Below are 12341 nucleotides of genomic sequence, written 5' to 3'. Positions count from 1 at the left end.
TACATAAATATATGTGTAGAATTAATATATGTATATATATATATATATATACACATATATATATCTTTTTTTATATTTTTATTTATATATAGGTATATATATATAGTGATATATACGTATATATTTATGTATATAGATATATATATATTATTTCTTCTACGTGTATTTTGATATAAATATATATTTCCAGGCTAATCATGGCAGCATATACACATGGGTTAGCTCCTCCCCTTACAGCCGATAGGACAGGAAAACCACCAGGGTTTTAAAAGGTGGCTCCATCCCTAAGGTCCTCAGTCTTTTTCCTGTCCTACAGCCCTTAGGATGTGAGCAATTTGCTCCCTTTACTTACGGACATGTATGTTTTTTATCTTCATTACTTTATTTGCCTGTTTTACTGTAGTACATTATGCAGTTGTGCTTTTATGCTGTGATGCATTTAAGCTTTGATATCTTTAAACTAGTGCATTATACTGCTGTACCTTATTTCTAAGATTGTGGTACATTATGCGGTTGTGCTTTGGCTAGGAAGCATTTAACCCCTTAAGGACCAAACTTCTGGAATAAAAGGGAATCATGACATGTCACACATGTCATATGTCCTTAAGGGGTTAAGCTGTGTTGCATTTCAGCTGTGTGGCATTTAAAACTGTTTCATTTAAATTTGCATTTAATACTTTTGCATGTATTGAAACTGCAGTACATTTGGAAAACTGCAGTGCATTTGAAGACTGATATATTTAAAACTGCGATACATTTTGGATACTGTGATACATTTTGAAAACTGTGTTACCTTTTATATCTTGAGGCCTTTAGACTGTGGTGCCTTTAAACTTTGACTTTTAGCACGTGGTTGCCTTTTAAACTCCCTTGCAGGCACTTTTGTTATCTATTTTGCTTCCCCTCGGTCCCAGTGATTTATTCCCGGTACCCTGGGTGTTTAGGGGCCATGTAGGCTTCAGACAGAGTCCTCTCCTGGTCTCTAAACAGCAAACACACTCGGAATAGGCCCACATGTGTGCAGTTTGTGCCTTATTGGGCCTAATACAGATGACTTGCATTGTGGGAATACAAGTTGTGGCAGCCATCTTGGATAAGGGCAATTGCCAGAAAGTGCCTAAAATAAAGGGAAAAGTACAGTAAACCTACCACACTTATTTGGTAAGTATTTGCCGGGTCTCCAGACATGGATAAGTGTTGTCTTCAGCCTGTTTTAAAGCTGTTTCGCTGGTTTCTTATAGAATTTAACAGTGCACATTTTTTCTTAATACTTACCACAGGTAATATTTAGTTATTATTATTTGTCAGGTGTCTGATTCTTCACCAGGATCTGGTTATGAGGAGAAAACAGTGGAAGGAATCGGTTATGCACTGACTTCCTCCAGCAGGTTGTCGCTTCAGCATGACCTATCACTGTGCAGCCACATGACATGCGGGCAGGGCTTACAAAGTAAGTTCCAGAGGCCTTAGGGGTAAGAAAAGAGGCCAGGCTTTACCCTGTGGAGGAAGTTATTTCCAACCCCAGAACTACACCACCTAAGTTGCACACTTATGGATCATAGGTGGACGCAGACCTATCCAAAATTTTACGCCTACCATTGCAGGAGGCCAGCCAGCTGTGACTTCCGCTGCTGTTTCTACAAACATGAAATATGTGATTAAAGATCTCAAGGCTACTATGGAGAGAGATATTAAAAGCCAAGATTGAAGAGGTAGTCTGAAGTCTTCAGGTTACAACTGACTTCTTCACAGAAACTTCCCTAGATGTAACTAGGATATTCTCTGGATCAAATGGCTTTGTCTATAGCAGCTAGGAAAGCATTATGGTTCTATTTCTGGGATGATGACTCATCCTCCAAGTCTGCCCTCTACACCATTCTATTTGAAGGGGTGGTGCTGTTTGGGGAAACTTTGGATAATTCCATTGAAAAGGCGAATGAGGGCTGCAAGATATTGGTACCTTAGGATGGAAGTTCCAAGGATCCCAGCTCCTCATAGTCATAGTCAGACCGGAGAACCTCCAGTGACCAGTATTTCTGAGATACATGGAGCTACTGGCCCTGCAGGGAATACTCCAGAGGTGACTCATGGCAGTTGGTAAACCTGCCTTTCAAGGTTCTAATGGAGCTATAACGCAGTCGTTTTGCTCTTCAGCAATGAACATATCTCCTCCGGTACTAGGAGCCTCATTTTTCTGATCACACATACCTGGGCTCATCATACTCTGGAGGCTTGTGTGGTATCCATGGTCCAGATTGATATAGACTGGAGTTTTTTCTTAACGGGCACAGGAGTCCCCATACCAACAGGAGTATTAAGACCAATGAATCAAAAGGTAAAGCACTGAAGGAAGAAGCCTTCTGGACGAAGAGGTGATATTTTTTTTTTAGGTCCCAGAACAAGAGCAGTTCCAGGGACAAGTTTCGCCTCTCTTCTGGTGCTTAGAGGAAAAGCACAGGAAAGCCTACATTGGACATAAGAGGGGTCAACAAGAGGCTGAATGTCAGAGTCTTCGGGATGGAGTCAAGCAGATCCATATCTCAAGCAATCTGGAAGGATAATTTCCTTACCTCTATATATCTCAAGGATGCTTATTTTTAGTCCAATCTGCAGAGATCTTCGGCATTAGCTCAGAAGAGAACCTACCATTTGGCCTCAATGTGGCCCCAAGAATCTTTATATGTGCTTATAGTGTTATTGAGAGTCCAGAACTCCACCTGGTTCCATTAGCTGGAGGATCTACTTCTGATAGCCTTAGACCCTCAGAAGGCAGGCACACAGAGGTATATAGTTCTTTCATAACTCCTAAAGTTTGGCTGCTTGATGAATATCAAGAAAAGCAGTTTCAGACCAGCTCAGTGGTTGACATTCCCGAGTGGAAAATTCTATGCTCTGCTTTTCCCTATCTCGGGAACAGTTCCACAGATTGTAAAGGTTTTCTCTCCCAGTTTCTTCATTTCTGCTTGGTAACAGCAAGAAAATAGATACAACTACTAGGAATCCTGGCTTCCACCAGCAGACTTGTCAGATGGGCCCAATGGCATCTCTGGATTCCTTACAGATCCTTCCTATCTTGATCCAACAAGAGAAAGATTATTGGAGTCAGCCACTTACTATGTCCCCCATCAGTGGAGTTACACCTTCCCTGGCAGCTGAAAGAGGGATTAGATCTGAGTTTCCTGTGAACAGAACCTCATTGGTCGATTATTAGCTCGAATTCCAGTTTTTATAAGAGTGGTTGCACAGTGTTTGGAACATGTTGCACAATATTTCCATTCATTTGTATGGAACTAAGAGTCATTTTCAAGGTTCTTCTTCACTTCAGATGCTTGCTGAAGAATGAGTGGGTCCAAATTTGCTCAAAAATCAATGCAACTGTATCCTATATTTACCAAGATGGGTCTCACAGATACGTATTGATGGAATTCCAGCCCATAATCAGGGCACAGAAGAACAACCAGTGGCTCAGAATACAATGGCTGTTTGCTAGAGCTGAATAACTGTGGACAAGGTGGATTGGCAACCAGGTCCTGACGTATCCTCAGGGTTGACGCAGATTGTCTGATACCCTACATAGATCTGATGGTCATTTCTTGGACCTACCAGGTCCAGAAGTATTTTTTACATGCTAGGACCAGAATGCTCAGGTTCAGGATACACTGACTCAAATTTAGAATTTTAGTCTGATGTACATATTTTCCTGTTTTTGACTTTCCTAAGAAGGCAATGCAAAAGGTGACAGTGGAAGACCGTGTCGACTCAAATTCCTATGATGAATAAGATGATTCTGGAACCTCCAAGGGAAATTCCTGTATGTCCAGACCTATTACAAGGCCCCATGACACACCAGGATCCTCAAGTTCTGGTGTTGATGCAGGGGTCCATATTAGTATAGGCATCCCTGAGACGGTCATTGAGATCCTCTTACAATCCTATACAGGCTTTACTAAGCTTGACATGCTTTTGTCTGTTGGAATTACTCCTCGTTCAGGCCTTGAAAGGTTCTGTGTTATAACACTCTAGAGGAGCACTTAGCTGCACTTTGCTTCATATAGGCATTGATTGAAATCATGCCTCCACTGAGTGTGGTGAAGCCAATATGTGACGTACCACTGGTCTCACGGGCCCTGACTGAACCATTATTCGAACCTCTAGAATGAGCTTCCATGGTGGTAGCACAGAAAGTGCTGGTGGCTGGTACCCCAGCAAGGAAAATGGGTGAACTCCAGGCTTGATCCTGTGAACCCCCTTTCACTACTTTTCAACAGATATGGTCATCTTGCATTTGGCATCTGAAGATCCTGCCTATGGTGAATGCTTATCTAGGTCATTCTCTACCTGTACTGAAGGGTACCGATTGAGCGTTGATATCCCTTGTGCTTTGCTTCATGTAAGCAACAATTGAACTCAAGCCTCCGCTGAGGGTGTTGAAACCAATATGTGACGTACCACTGGTCTCACAGACTCTGACTGAACTTCTAGCAGGAGCTTCCATGATTTTAGCCCAGACGTTGCTGTTGCTGGTGACTGGTACCTCAGCAAGGTGAATGTGTGCACTTAGCTGCACTTTGCTTCATATAGGCATTGAATGAAATCATGCCTCCACGGAGTGTGGTGAAGCCAATGTGTGACGTACCACTGCTCTCATGGGCCCTGACTGAACCATTATTCAAGCCTCTAGAAGGTGCTTTCATGGTGGTAGCACAGAAAGTGCTCGTGGCTAGTACCCCAGCAAGGAAAATGGGTGAACTCCAGGCTTGATCCTGTGTACCCCCATTCACTGAATTTCAACAGGATATGGTTGTCTTGCTGGTAGCACCAGAGATCCTGCCTAAAGTGAGAGCCTTTCAATGCCATTCTCTACCTGTACCAAAGGATTTGGGGCATTCTCCACTAGTACTGTTACAGCATCTCGTGGGCTTCCATGGCAATGGTCTCTGCTGAAACTTTGTAAAGTTGGCATTTGGACCTCTTTGAACTAGTTTGTCCTGCATTACATATTGGACATTGAAGTAATTCGTGAGGCACAATTTGGACGTCACGTCCGTTCTCTACCTGTGCTGGAGGGTATCAGGGCACTCTCCTCTCATGCTGTTGCAGCATCATGGGTTGCCATAGTAATGGTTTCCGCTGACACTTTTTGTTAGCTAGCATTTGAACCTCTTTAGACACGTTTGTCTGGCATTTCATACTGTTCGTTAAAACAGTCTATGATGCACAATTTGGTACTCAAGTACTTAACTCAGTTAATTCTTCTATCTATGTTGAATTATTCTGATTATTTGATTGGCTATTCTGTCCCTCCCTTTGTAAGCGTGGGTATTCCCCATGTGTATATGCTGCCATGATTAGCCTGGAAAATGGAAAATTTATTCATACTTACCGTAATTTTCTTTTCCTGGCTATTATTCATGGCAGCATATACTTCCCACCCATTAATGTCTCTATTTATGTACTGTAGAGCTTGTAAACTGACTGAGGACCTTAGGGATGGAGCCTCCTTTTAAAACCTTGGTGGTTTTCCTGTCCTATCGGCTGTAAGGGGAGGAGCTAACCCATGTGTATATGCTGCCATGAATAATAGCCAGGAAAAGAAAATTACGGTAAGTATGAATAAATTTTCCATTATATATATGATCTAAGTATATATTTTTTTTTACACAGTTTTAACATTATTTTATTTTATTTCCAGCCAGCAGGGGGACTAACTGTCATTACAGTTAGTCCCCCTGCTGGCAATGCCTGAGCCAGCTAACCCGGCCATGTAATTGTGAGGTCTGGGGGGGCCCCCAGGAGGAAGGACATGCCACGGGGGGTTCCCTGGAGTCCCCCCAACCGCGATCGCCAGCGACCGGGTAAGTAGCAAAAAAATGGAGGGCGTACCATTACGCCCGGCTGCGTTTAGAGCCGCTTAAAATAGGGCGTAATAGTACGCCCTCCGGTCTTAAAGGGTTAAAGGCAACATAGGCCCAGCAAACCAATCTTGCAAATTTTAATGTGCAAACATGGAAAGGGGAAAGCTCTACGTTTGACCCCTGTATGTTTCCAAAACCCATAAAACCTGTACATGGGAGTACTGTTGTACTCATGAGACATTTCTGAATACAAATATGTGTATTTTATTTCAGTAAAATCCAACAGTATTATGACATTCATAGTAAAAATGTCACGCAAAACTTGAAAAATAAGACAATTTCTTAATTTCTAATACTTTTTTAGATTGTATTCATATTAAATTATGTTTCATATGATATGAAATGAAAGCCCTGATTCTCCTGAACAAAATTATATATAATAAGTGTGGGTGCACTTAATATGAAAGAGGTAAATTATGGTTGAACCACATATAACGCAAATTCCAGGTTTTGTTTACATTTTGTTTTGATCACAACTTGTACAATTGGCTCAGTCCTTGGGGTTAACATGCTTTCCATGACTTTCTTCATACCTACCTTATTTTGTTTTTAATATGACTAATCCTTGTTTTGCTTTCCTTTTTTGAGCTTTTTTCTCTTCTGTGTGTGACTTGGAAGCTCTTATAACTTGCTTAGCCTCTTTCTGCCTAATCTTATAGATCTATCTATCTTCCTCATTGTGTGTTTTTTTTTTTTTTTACAATTACTAAATGCTAACTTTTAGTTTTTTACCATTTTGCCTATTTCTGCGGAGTACCTCAATGGTATCTTTTTTTTGCTCTTACTGACAAGCCTAATGCAATTTTTCGTTGCCTTCAGTAGTGCAACTTCTAATTAATCCCGTTTGTCTTGGACTCCATTTAAACTGTTCCAGTTTGATAATGATTCCTTTATACATATTCTAATTTTAGAAAAGTCTGTTTTTCAAAAGTATTTTGAAACTTTTTATATATATATATATATATATATATATATATATATATATATATATATATATATTCATTTTTATTTGACTTTATAAATTTGTTTACATACAAGATTAGGGAAAATGTATTTGTACTTACCGTAATTTTCTTTTCCTGGCTCTTATTCATGGCAGTATTTAACATATGGGTTTAGCTCCTCCCTCTAACCCTTAGGACAGGAAACACAAACAATTAAGCATACCTTCCCCTGGTGTAATAGGAACTCCATCAGCCATCACACCTCAGTCAAGTAACAAGAAGAAAATCCAAACCTTATCCTTTTTTGTCATTGCTTGGTTCCACAAAATCAGTACCTGAGCCTGTCCCCATAATACCATTACACTTAATACCTGAGCCTGTCTCCATAACACTAGGCATGTGCATGGGGAAAATTTTCGGTTCGTTTCGGCATTCCGAAATTCTGGATTTCCGTAATTCAGATATTCGGCAATTCGGCACTTCAACACTTCGGAACTTCGGCAACTTCGGCAACTTCGGCAACTTCGGCAACTTCGGCAACTTCGGCAACTTCGGCAACTTCGGCAACTTTGGCACTTCAGCACTTCAGCACTTCAGCACTTCAGCACTTCAGCACTTCAGCACTTCGGAACTTCGGAACTTCGGAACTTCGGCACTTCGGCACTTCGGAACTTTGGCACTTTGGCACTTTGGCACTTTGGCACTTTGGCACTTTGGCACTTTGGCACTTTGGCACTTTGGCACTTCGACACTTCAGAAATTCGGCAACTTCGGCACTTCGGCACTTCAGCACTTCAGCACTTCAGCACTTCAGCACTTCAGCACTTCAGCACTTCGGAACTTCGGAACTTCGGAACTTCGGCACTTCGGCACTTCGGAACTTTGGCACTTTGGCACTTTGGCACTTTGGCACTTTGGCACTTTGGCACTTTGGCACTTTGGCACTTTGGCACTTTGGCACTTCGACACTTCAGAAATTCGGCAACTTCGGCACTTCGGCACTTCAATACTTCGGAACTTTGGAATTTCGGCACTTCAGAATTTCGGGACTTAGGGGTTTCTATTGCAGCTGGTTAGTAGATAACTCCCTAATTCCCACAGTATTAGGGAGTTATCTACCAAAAGGCTGAAAGACCTAAATTGGTCTTTCAGCCAAATTTACTAATACAAAAAATTACTCAGTATTAGTAAATTTTGCCCCTACTCGCTATACTGCGAGTAGGGGCATGTCTAGTAAACAGCGAGCAGCACACACTATACACACACTGCACACACTGCACACACACTGCATACACTATACACACTCTACACACACTGCATACACACTGCACACACAAAACAACCAATCTGTTACAAAACAACCAATCATACACGTACATTACCAAAAACACTCCCAGCAATTACACACAAAATCATCCTCTCTGCCTGTGATATAATTATGTTACACAATGGTTTAACATAATTATCACAGACAGTAAAAATACAGTTTTTACACATACCCTGTAACTTTAAAACCATACATCCAATCTCCATAACAATGACATATTTGAACTCAGCATACTTTAAACATAAACACTCTCAAATCATACCAATCCCTCCAGTGGATAAAAAGATAGACGGAAGTATTTTATGATAGACCGCAAGCACATTTCCTGCCCAAAACAGTTCTATAGATTTGGGCTGGGCGGTCGGTCAATTTCCTGCAGAAAAACGGCTAAGTCCCCTTCGAATTCATGAACGGGTCCGTTCATGCAAATAGCACATTGTAACAGGATGTTCGAATTGTCGAACATACTTCGACTTTAACCGAAGTGTTGAAGTGGAGGCGACGGTAAGGGTCAGCGGTGTTCATGTATTTGCGGAGTCGATTTTAGTTCCATAGATTCTTTAGCATACACCGCTGACCGTGTTCGACTAAATTAAAATGGCAGCCACTTCGACGACTTCGGTGACTTCGGCACTTCAGCTGCATCCGAAGTGCCATCTAAAAAGTGCCAATCCTTCCAAACAGTATTTAAAGGGCCAGAATGAGTGACATACACTCTGGTATGGCGAATACTGTTTTCAAAGGGCCCAATCTCCCAGGGCCATAGTCCAGAGGCAACAGGCGGGCAACCAGGCTCCTCCAATGCAATGTGGCGAGATTGGTCTCGTCACAAATTGTATCTCCAATTCTCGGAAATAAAATTACTTAAAATCCTAGTTACGGAAAAGTACTGATTTCGAAATGTTCTTGTTAATTGTCCAAGATTTTGGTATTTGTAAATATCTGTTATATAACGTAGGATAACGAGAAACAGCTGCTCATAACTTGTGAAAAACAATCTATGTCATTGTCATCATTGTCACGTCCATATGCTCATTTTTCCCCCTTCCATCCTGCTATGAAAATGGGGTATAAATATAACTTGCGTAATAAAGGAATTTGAATTGGTTATTGAACACGTCTCTGCTATTCATTTCCAATTTCCAGAGCTCTGAATGAGTTGGCAAATATCCATCATCCACAAAGGGCCCGGGCTGATTTTATCCCGCACAGGGACCTACGGTCCTCCCCCCTGGCCCCCACCCCTGAGCGGTGGGTGGGGGGCCCTAAAAACTAATAAGGGGGGGACCTAATGTCCTCCCCCCTGACCCCACCCCTGAGCAGTGGGTGGGGGCCCAAAATAGAGCTTGGTTGCTTCTTCTAAGTGTTGCTTCTAAGTGTCTGTGGTTGGAGATATTCTGGAGAGTTTTACAGAAGCTTCAACTGTCTAAGAGTTGTGCTAAGAGTTTTCTTTTTTACTGTTACAGGTAAGATTCATCTGTAGGAAAAGGTTACTGATTGCACAAGGTTTGATTTCCTGTTGGTAATTATAAGGCATTTGATTGGATTAGGTAGCTACTTGCTATTGATTGCTGTGTAAATTAGCTATTGTTTGCTAATAAGCAGAGGCCTACCCAGGTGTTAAACATTCCTAGTGGGAGGTGATTTTAGGAGTATATAAGGGTTGTTGTCATTAGCTTGGCTAATAGAGCTTGGTTGCTTCTTCTAAGTGTTGCTTCTAAGTGTCTGTGGTTGGAGATATTCTGGAGAGTGTTGCTTCTAAGTGTCTGTGGTTGGAGATATTCTGGAGAGTGTTGCTTCTAAGTGTCTGTGGTTGGAGATATTCTGGAGAGTGTTGCTTCTAAGTGTCTGTGGTTGGAGATATTCTGGAGATAAACTGGAGGTAATCTGAGGTATTCAGGAGGATAAATACAAAGTTAAGATTCGTTTGATTTAAATAATTGATCTCATTGGAATGGCAGACTTAGTTCAGTGTAATAGTTGCTATGCATTTGTTTCGCGTTCCACTTTTTGGAGGTTTAGTTGTTGTCTAATCTGTAGACAGTTCTCTATCTTGAGGCAGGAGATTGTATTTTTGAAATCTGAGATTTGTAAATTATCTGGTAAACAAACTCAGGCTGGAACTGCTGCAAAGCCACTGCCACAGAGACATACTAGGAATGGCAGATGGATTACTGTAGGATCTGGTAGACTTAGAGTTGTGGATAAAAGGCATATTGCACAGTCTGTTGTTCTACATAATTCATTTTCTGCACTTTCAGAGTGTAGTGGTGTCCTGGAGAGAGGCACTGAGGCTAGTGGTGTCCTGGAGAGAGGCACTGAGGCTAGTGGTGTTGTGCAGAGAGGCACTGAGGCTAGTGGTGTTGTGCAGAGAGGCACTGAGGCTAGTGGTGTTGTGCAGAGAGGCACTGAGGCTAGTGGTGTTGTGCAGAGAGGCACTGAGGCTAGTGGTGTTGTGCAGAGAGGCACTGAGGCTAGTGGTGTTGTGCAGAGAAGCACTGAGGCTAGTCGTGTTGTGCAGAGAGGCACTGAGGCTAGTGGTGTTGTGCAGAGAGGCACTGAGGCTAGTGGTGTTGTGCAGAGAGGCACTGAGGCTAGTGGTGTTGTGCAGAGAGGCTTGAAGACTATGATGAGGCCTAATAGAAAGCAGTTGTTGTTGGGGGATTCCATCATAAGAGGTGTGGAGATGGACAATGGTGGTCTTGTGAGGTGTCTTCCCGGAGCTACTGCTCACAGAGACAGGAGACGTATCTGTAATATTGTTAAGCAAGCAAAGCAGGAAGGGGAATTTGATGTACTTGTCCATTTAGGGACAAATGACTTGGCTTGCAATGAGGTTTCAGAGGTTAAGGAAGTTTTTAGTGTTTTTGCCAATGATATACGGCAGGTTGCTTCCACACTGTCATTCTCTGAAGTTCTGCCTGTGCATAACACTCAGAATGACAGGCGGATGCGTATTAGGGACTTTAACTTGTGGCTTGGTGAATGGTGTCGGGAGCAAGGATTTGGCTTTATTGCTCATGGTAGCTCTGTTTGGAATGGAAATAAACTGTACAAAAAAGATGGTTTGCATCTTTCTCAAAAGGGAACAAATGTTCTCAGTGAGCAGTTCAGAGGTTTTGCTAAGATGTATTTAAACTAGGATGGGGGGGCAAAAGGGTGATAAAACATCAATCCAATTGTCCCCCAAAACAAGGACAGTAGGTGCCTGTAGCAAGTGTGTTAAAAAATGATAAGCTTAGAGTCATGTCTACAAATGCTCGCAGTTTAGGGAATAAGATCCATGAACTTGTGGCAATAATGGCAACTGATAGTGTAGATTTAGTCGCTGTTACTGAGACATGGTATAATGAAAAAAATGACTGGGACATAGCAATACCGGGGTACTCTTTATATAGAAAAGACAGGGAAGGCAAGAAAGGGGGAGGGGTGGCCCTGTATGTGAAGGATAGCATAAAATCTAGCCTAATAAAGGTTAGTGAGACGAACATAGAGTCCATTTGGGTTACGTTAGAATTTGGTAATCACACAGTAGTTCGTGTAGGTGTGATTTATAGGCCCCCAGGACAAATTGAAGAGTTAGATAATCTACTAGTTGAAGAAATAGCTAAAATGACAATGAAGGGGGAAGTTATCACCATGGGTGACTTTAATCTTCCTGATGTGAATTGGAAAACAAAAATAGCTACTTGTGCCAGAAGCACACATATTCTAAACTCCCTACTGGGACTGTCTCTAAAACAAGTCGTTGAGGAGCCAACTCGTAAAGAGGCCATACTAGATTTAGTGTTAACAAATGGAGATTTGGTATCAGATATTACTGTAGGTGAAAGTTTAGGATCCAGTGATCATCAGTCAGTGTGGTTTAATATAAGAACAGTGACTGAGTCACACCACACAAAAACAAAAGTTTTAGACTTTAGAAAAACAGACTTTTCTAAAATTAGAATATGTGTAAAGGAGTCATTATCAGACTGGAGCAATTTAAATGGAGTCCAAAATAAATGGGATTATTTAAAAGCTGCACTACTGAAGGCAACAGAAAATTGCATTAGGCTTGTCAGTAAAAGCAAAAAATTCAAGAAACCACTGTGGTACTCAGCAGATGTGGCCAAAATAGTAAAAAACAAAAAGTTAGCATTTAGTAATTATAAA

Source organism: Pelobates fuscus, chromosome 6, assembly GCF_036172605.1.
Source record: "Pelobates fuscus isolate aPelFus1 chromosome 6, aPelFus1.pri, whole genome shotgun sequence".
NCBI lineage: Eukaryota > Metazoa > Chordata > Amphibia > Anura > Pelobatidae > Pelobates > Pelobates fuscus.
The sequence above is the reverse complement of the archived record's forward strand: the minus strand, read 5'-3'. Positions refer to the sequence as shown.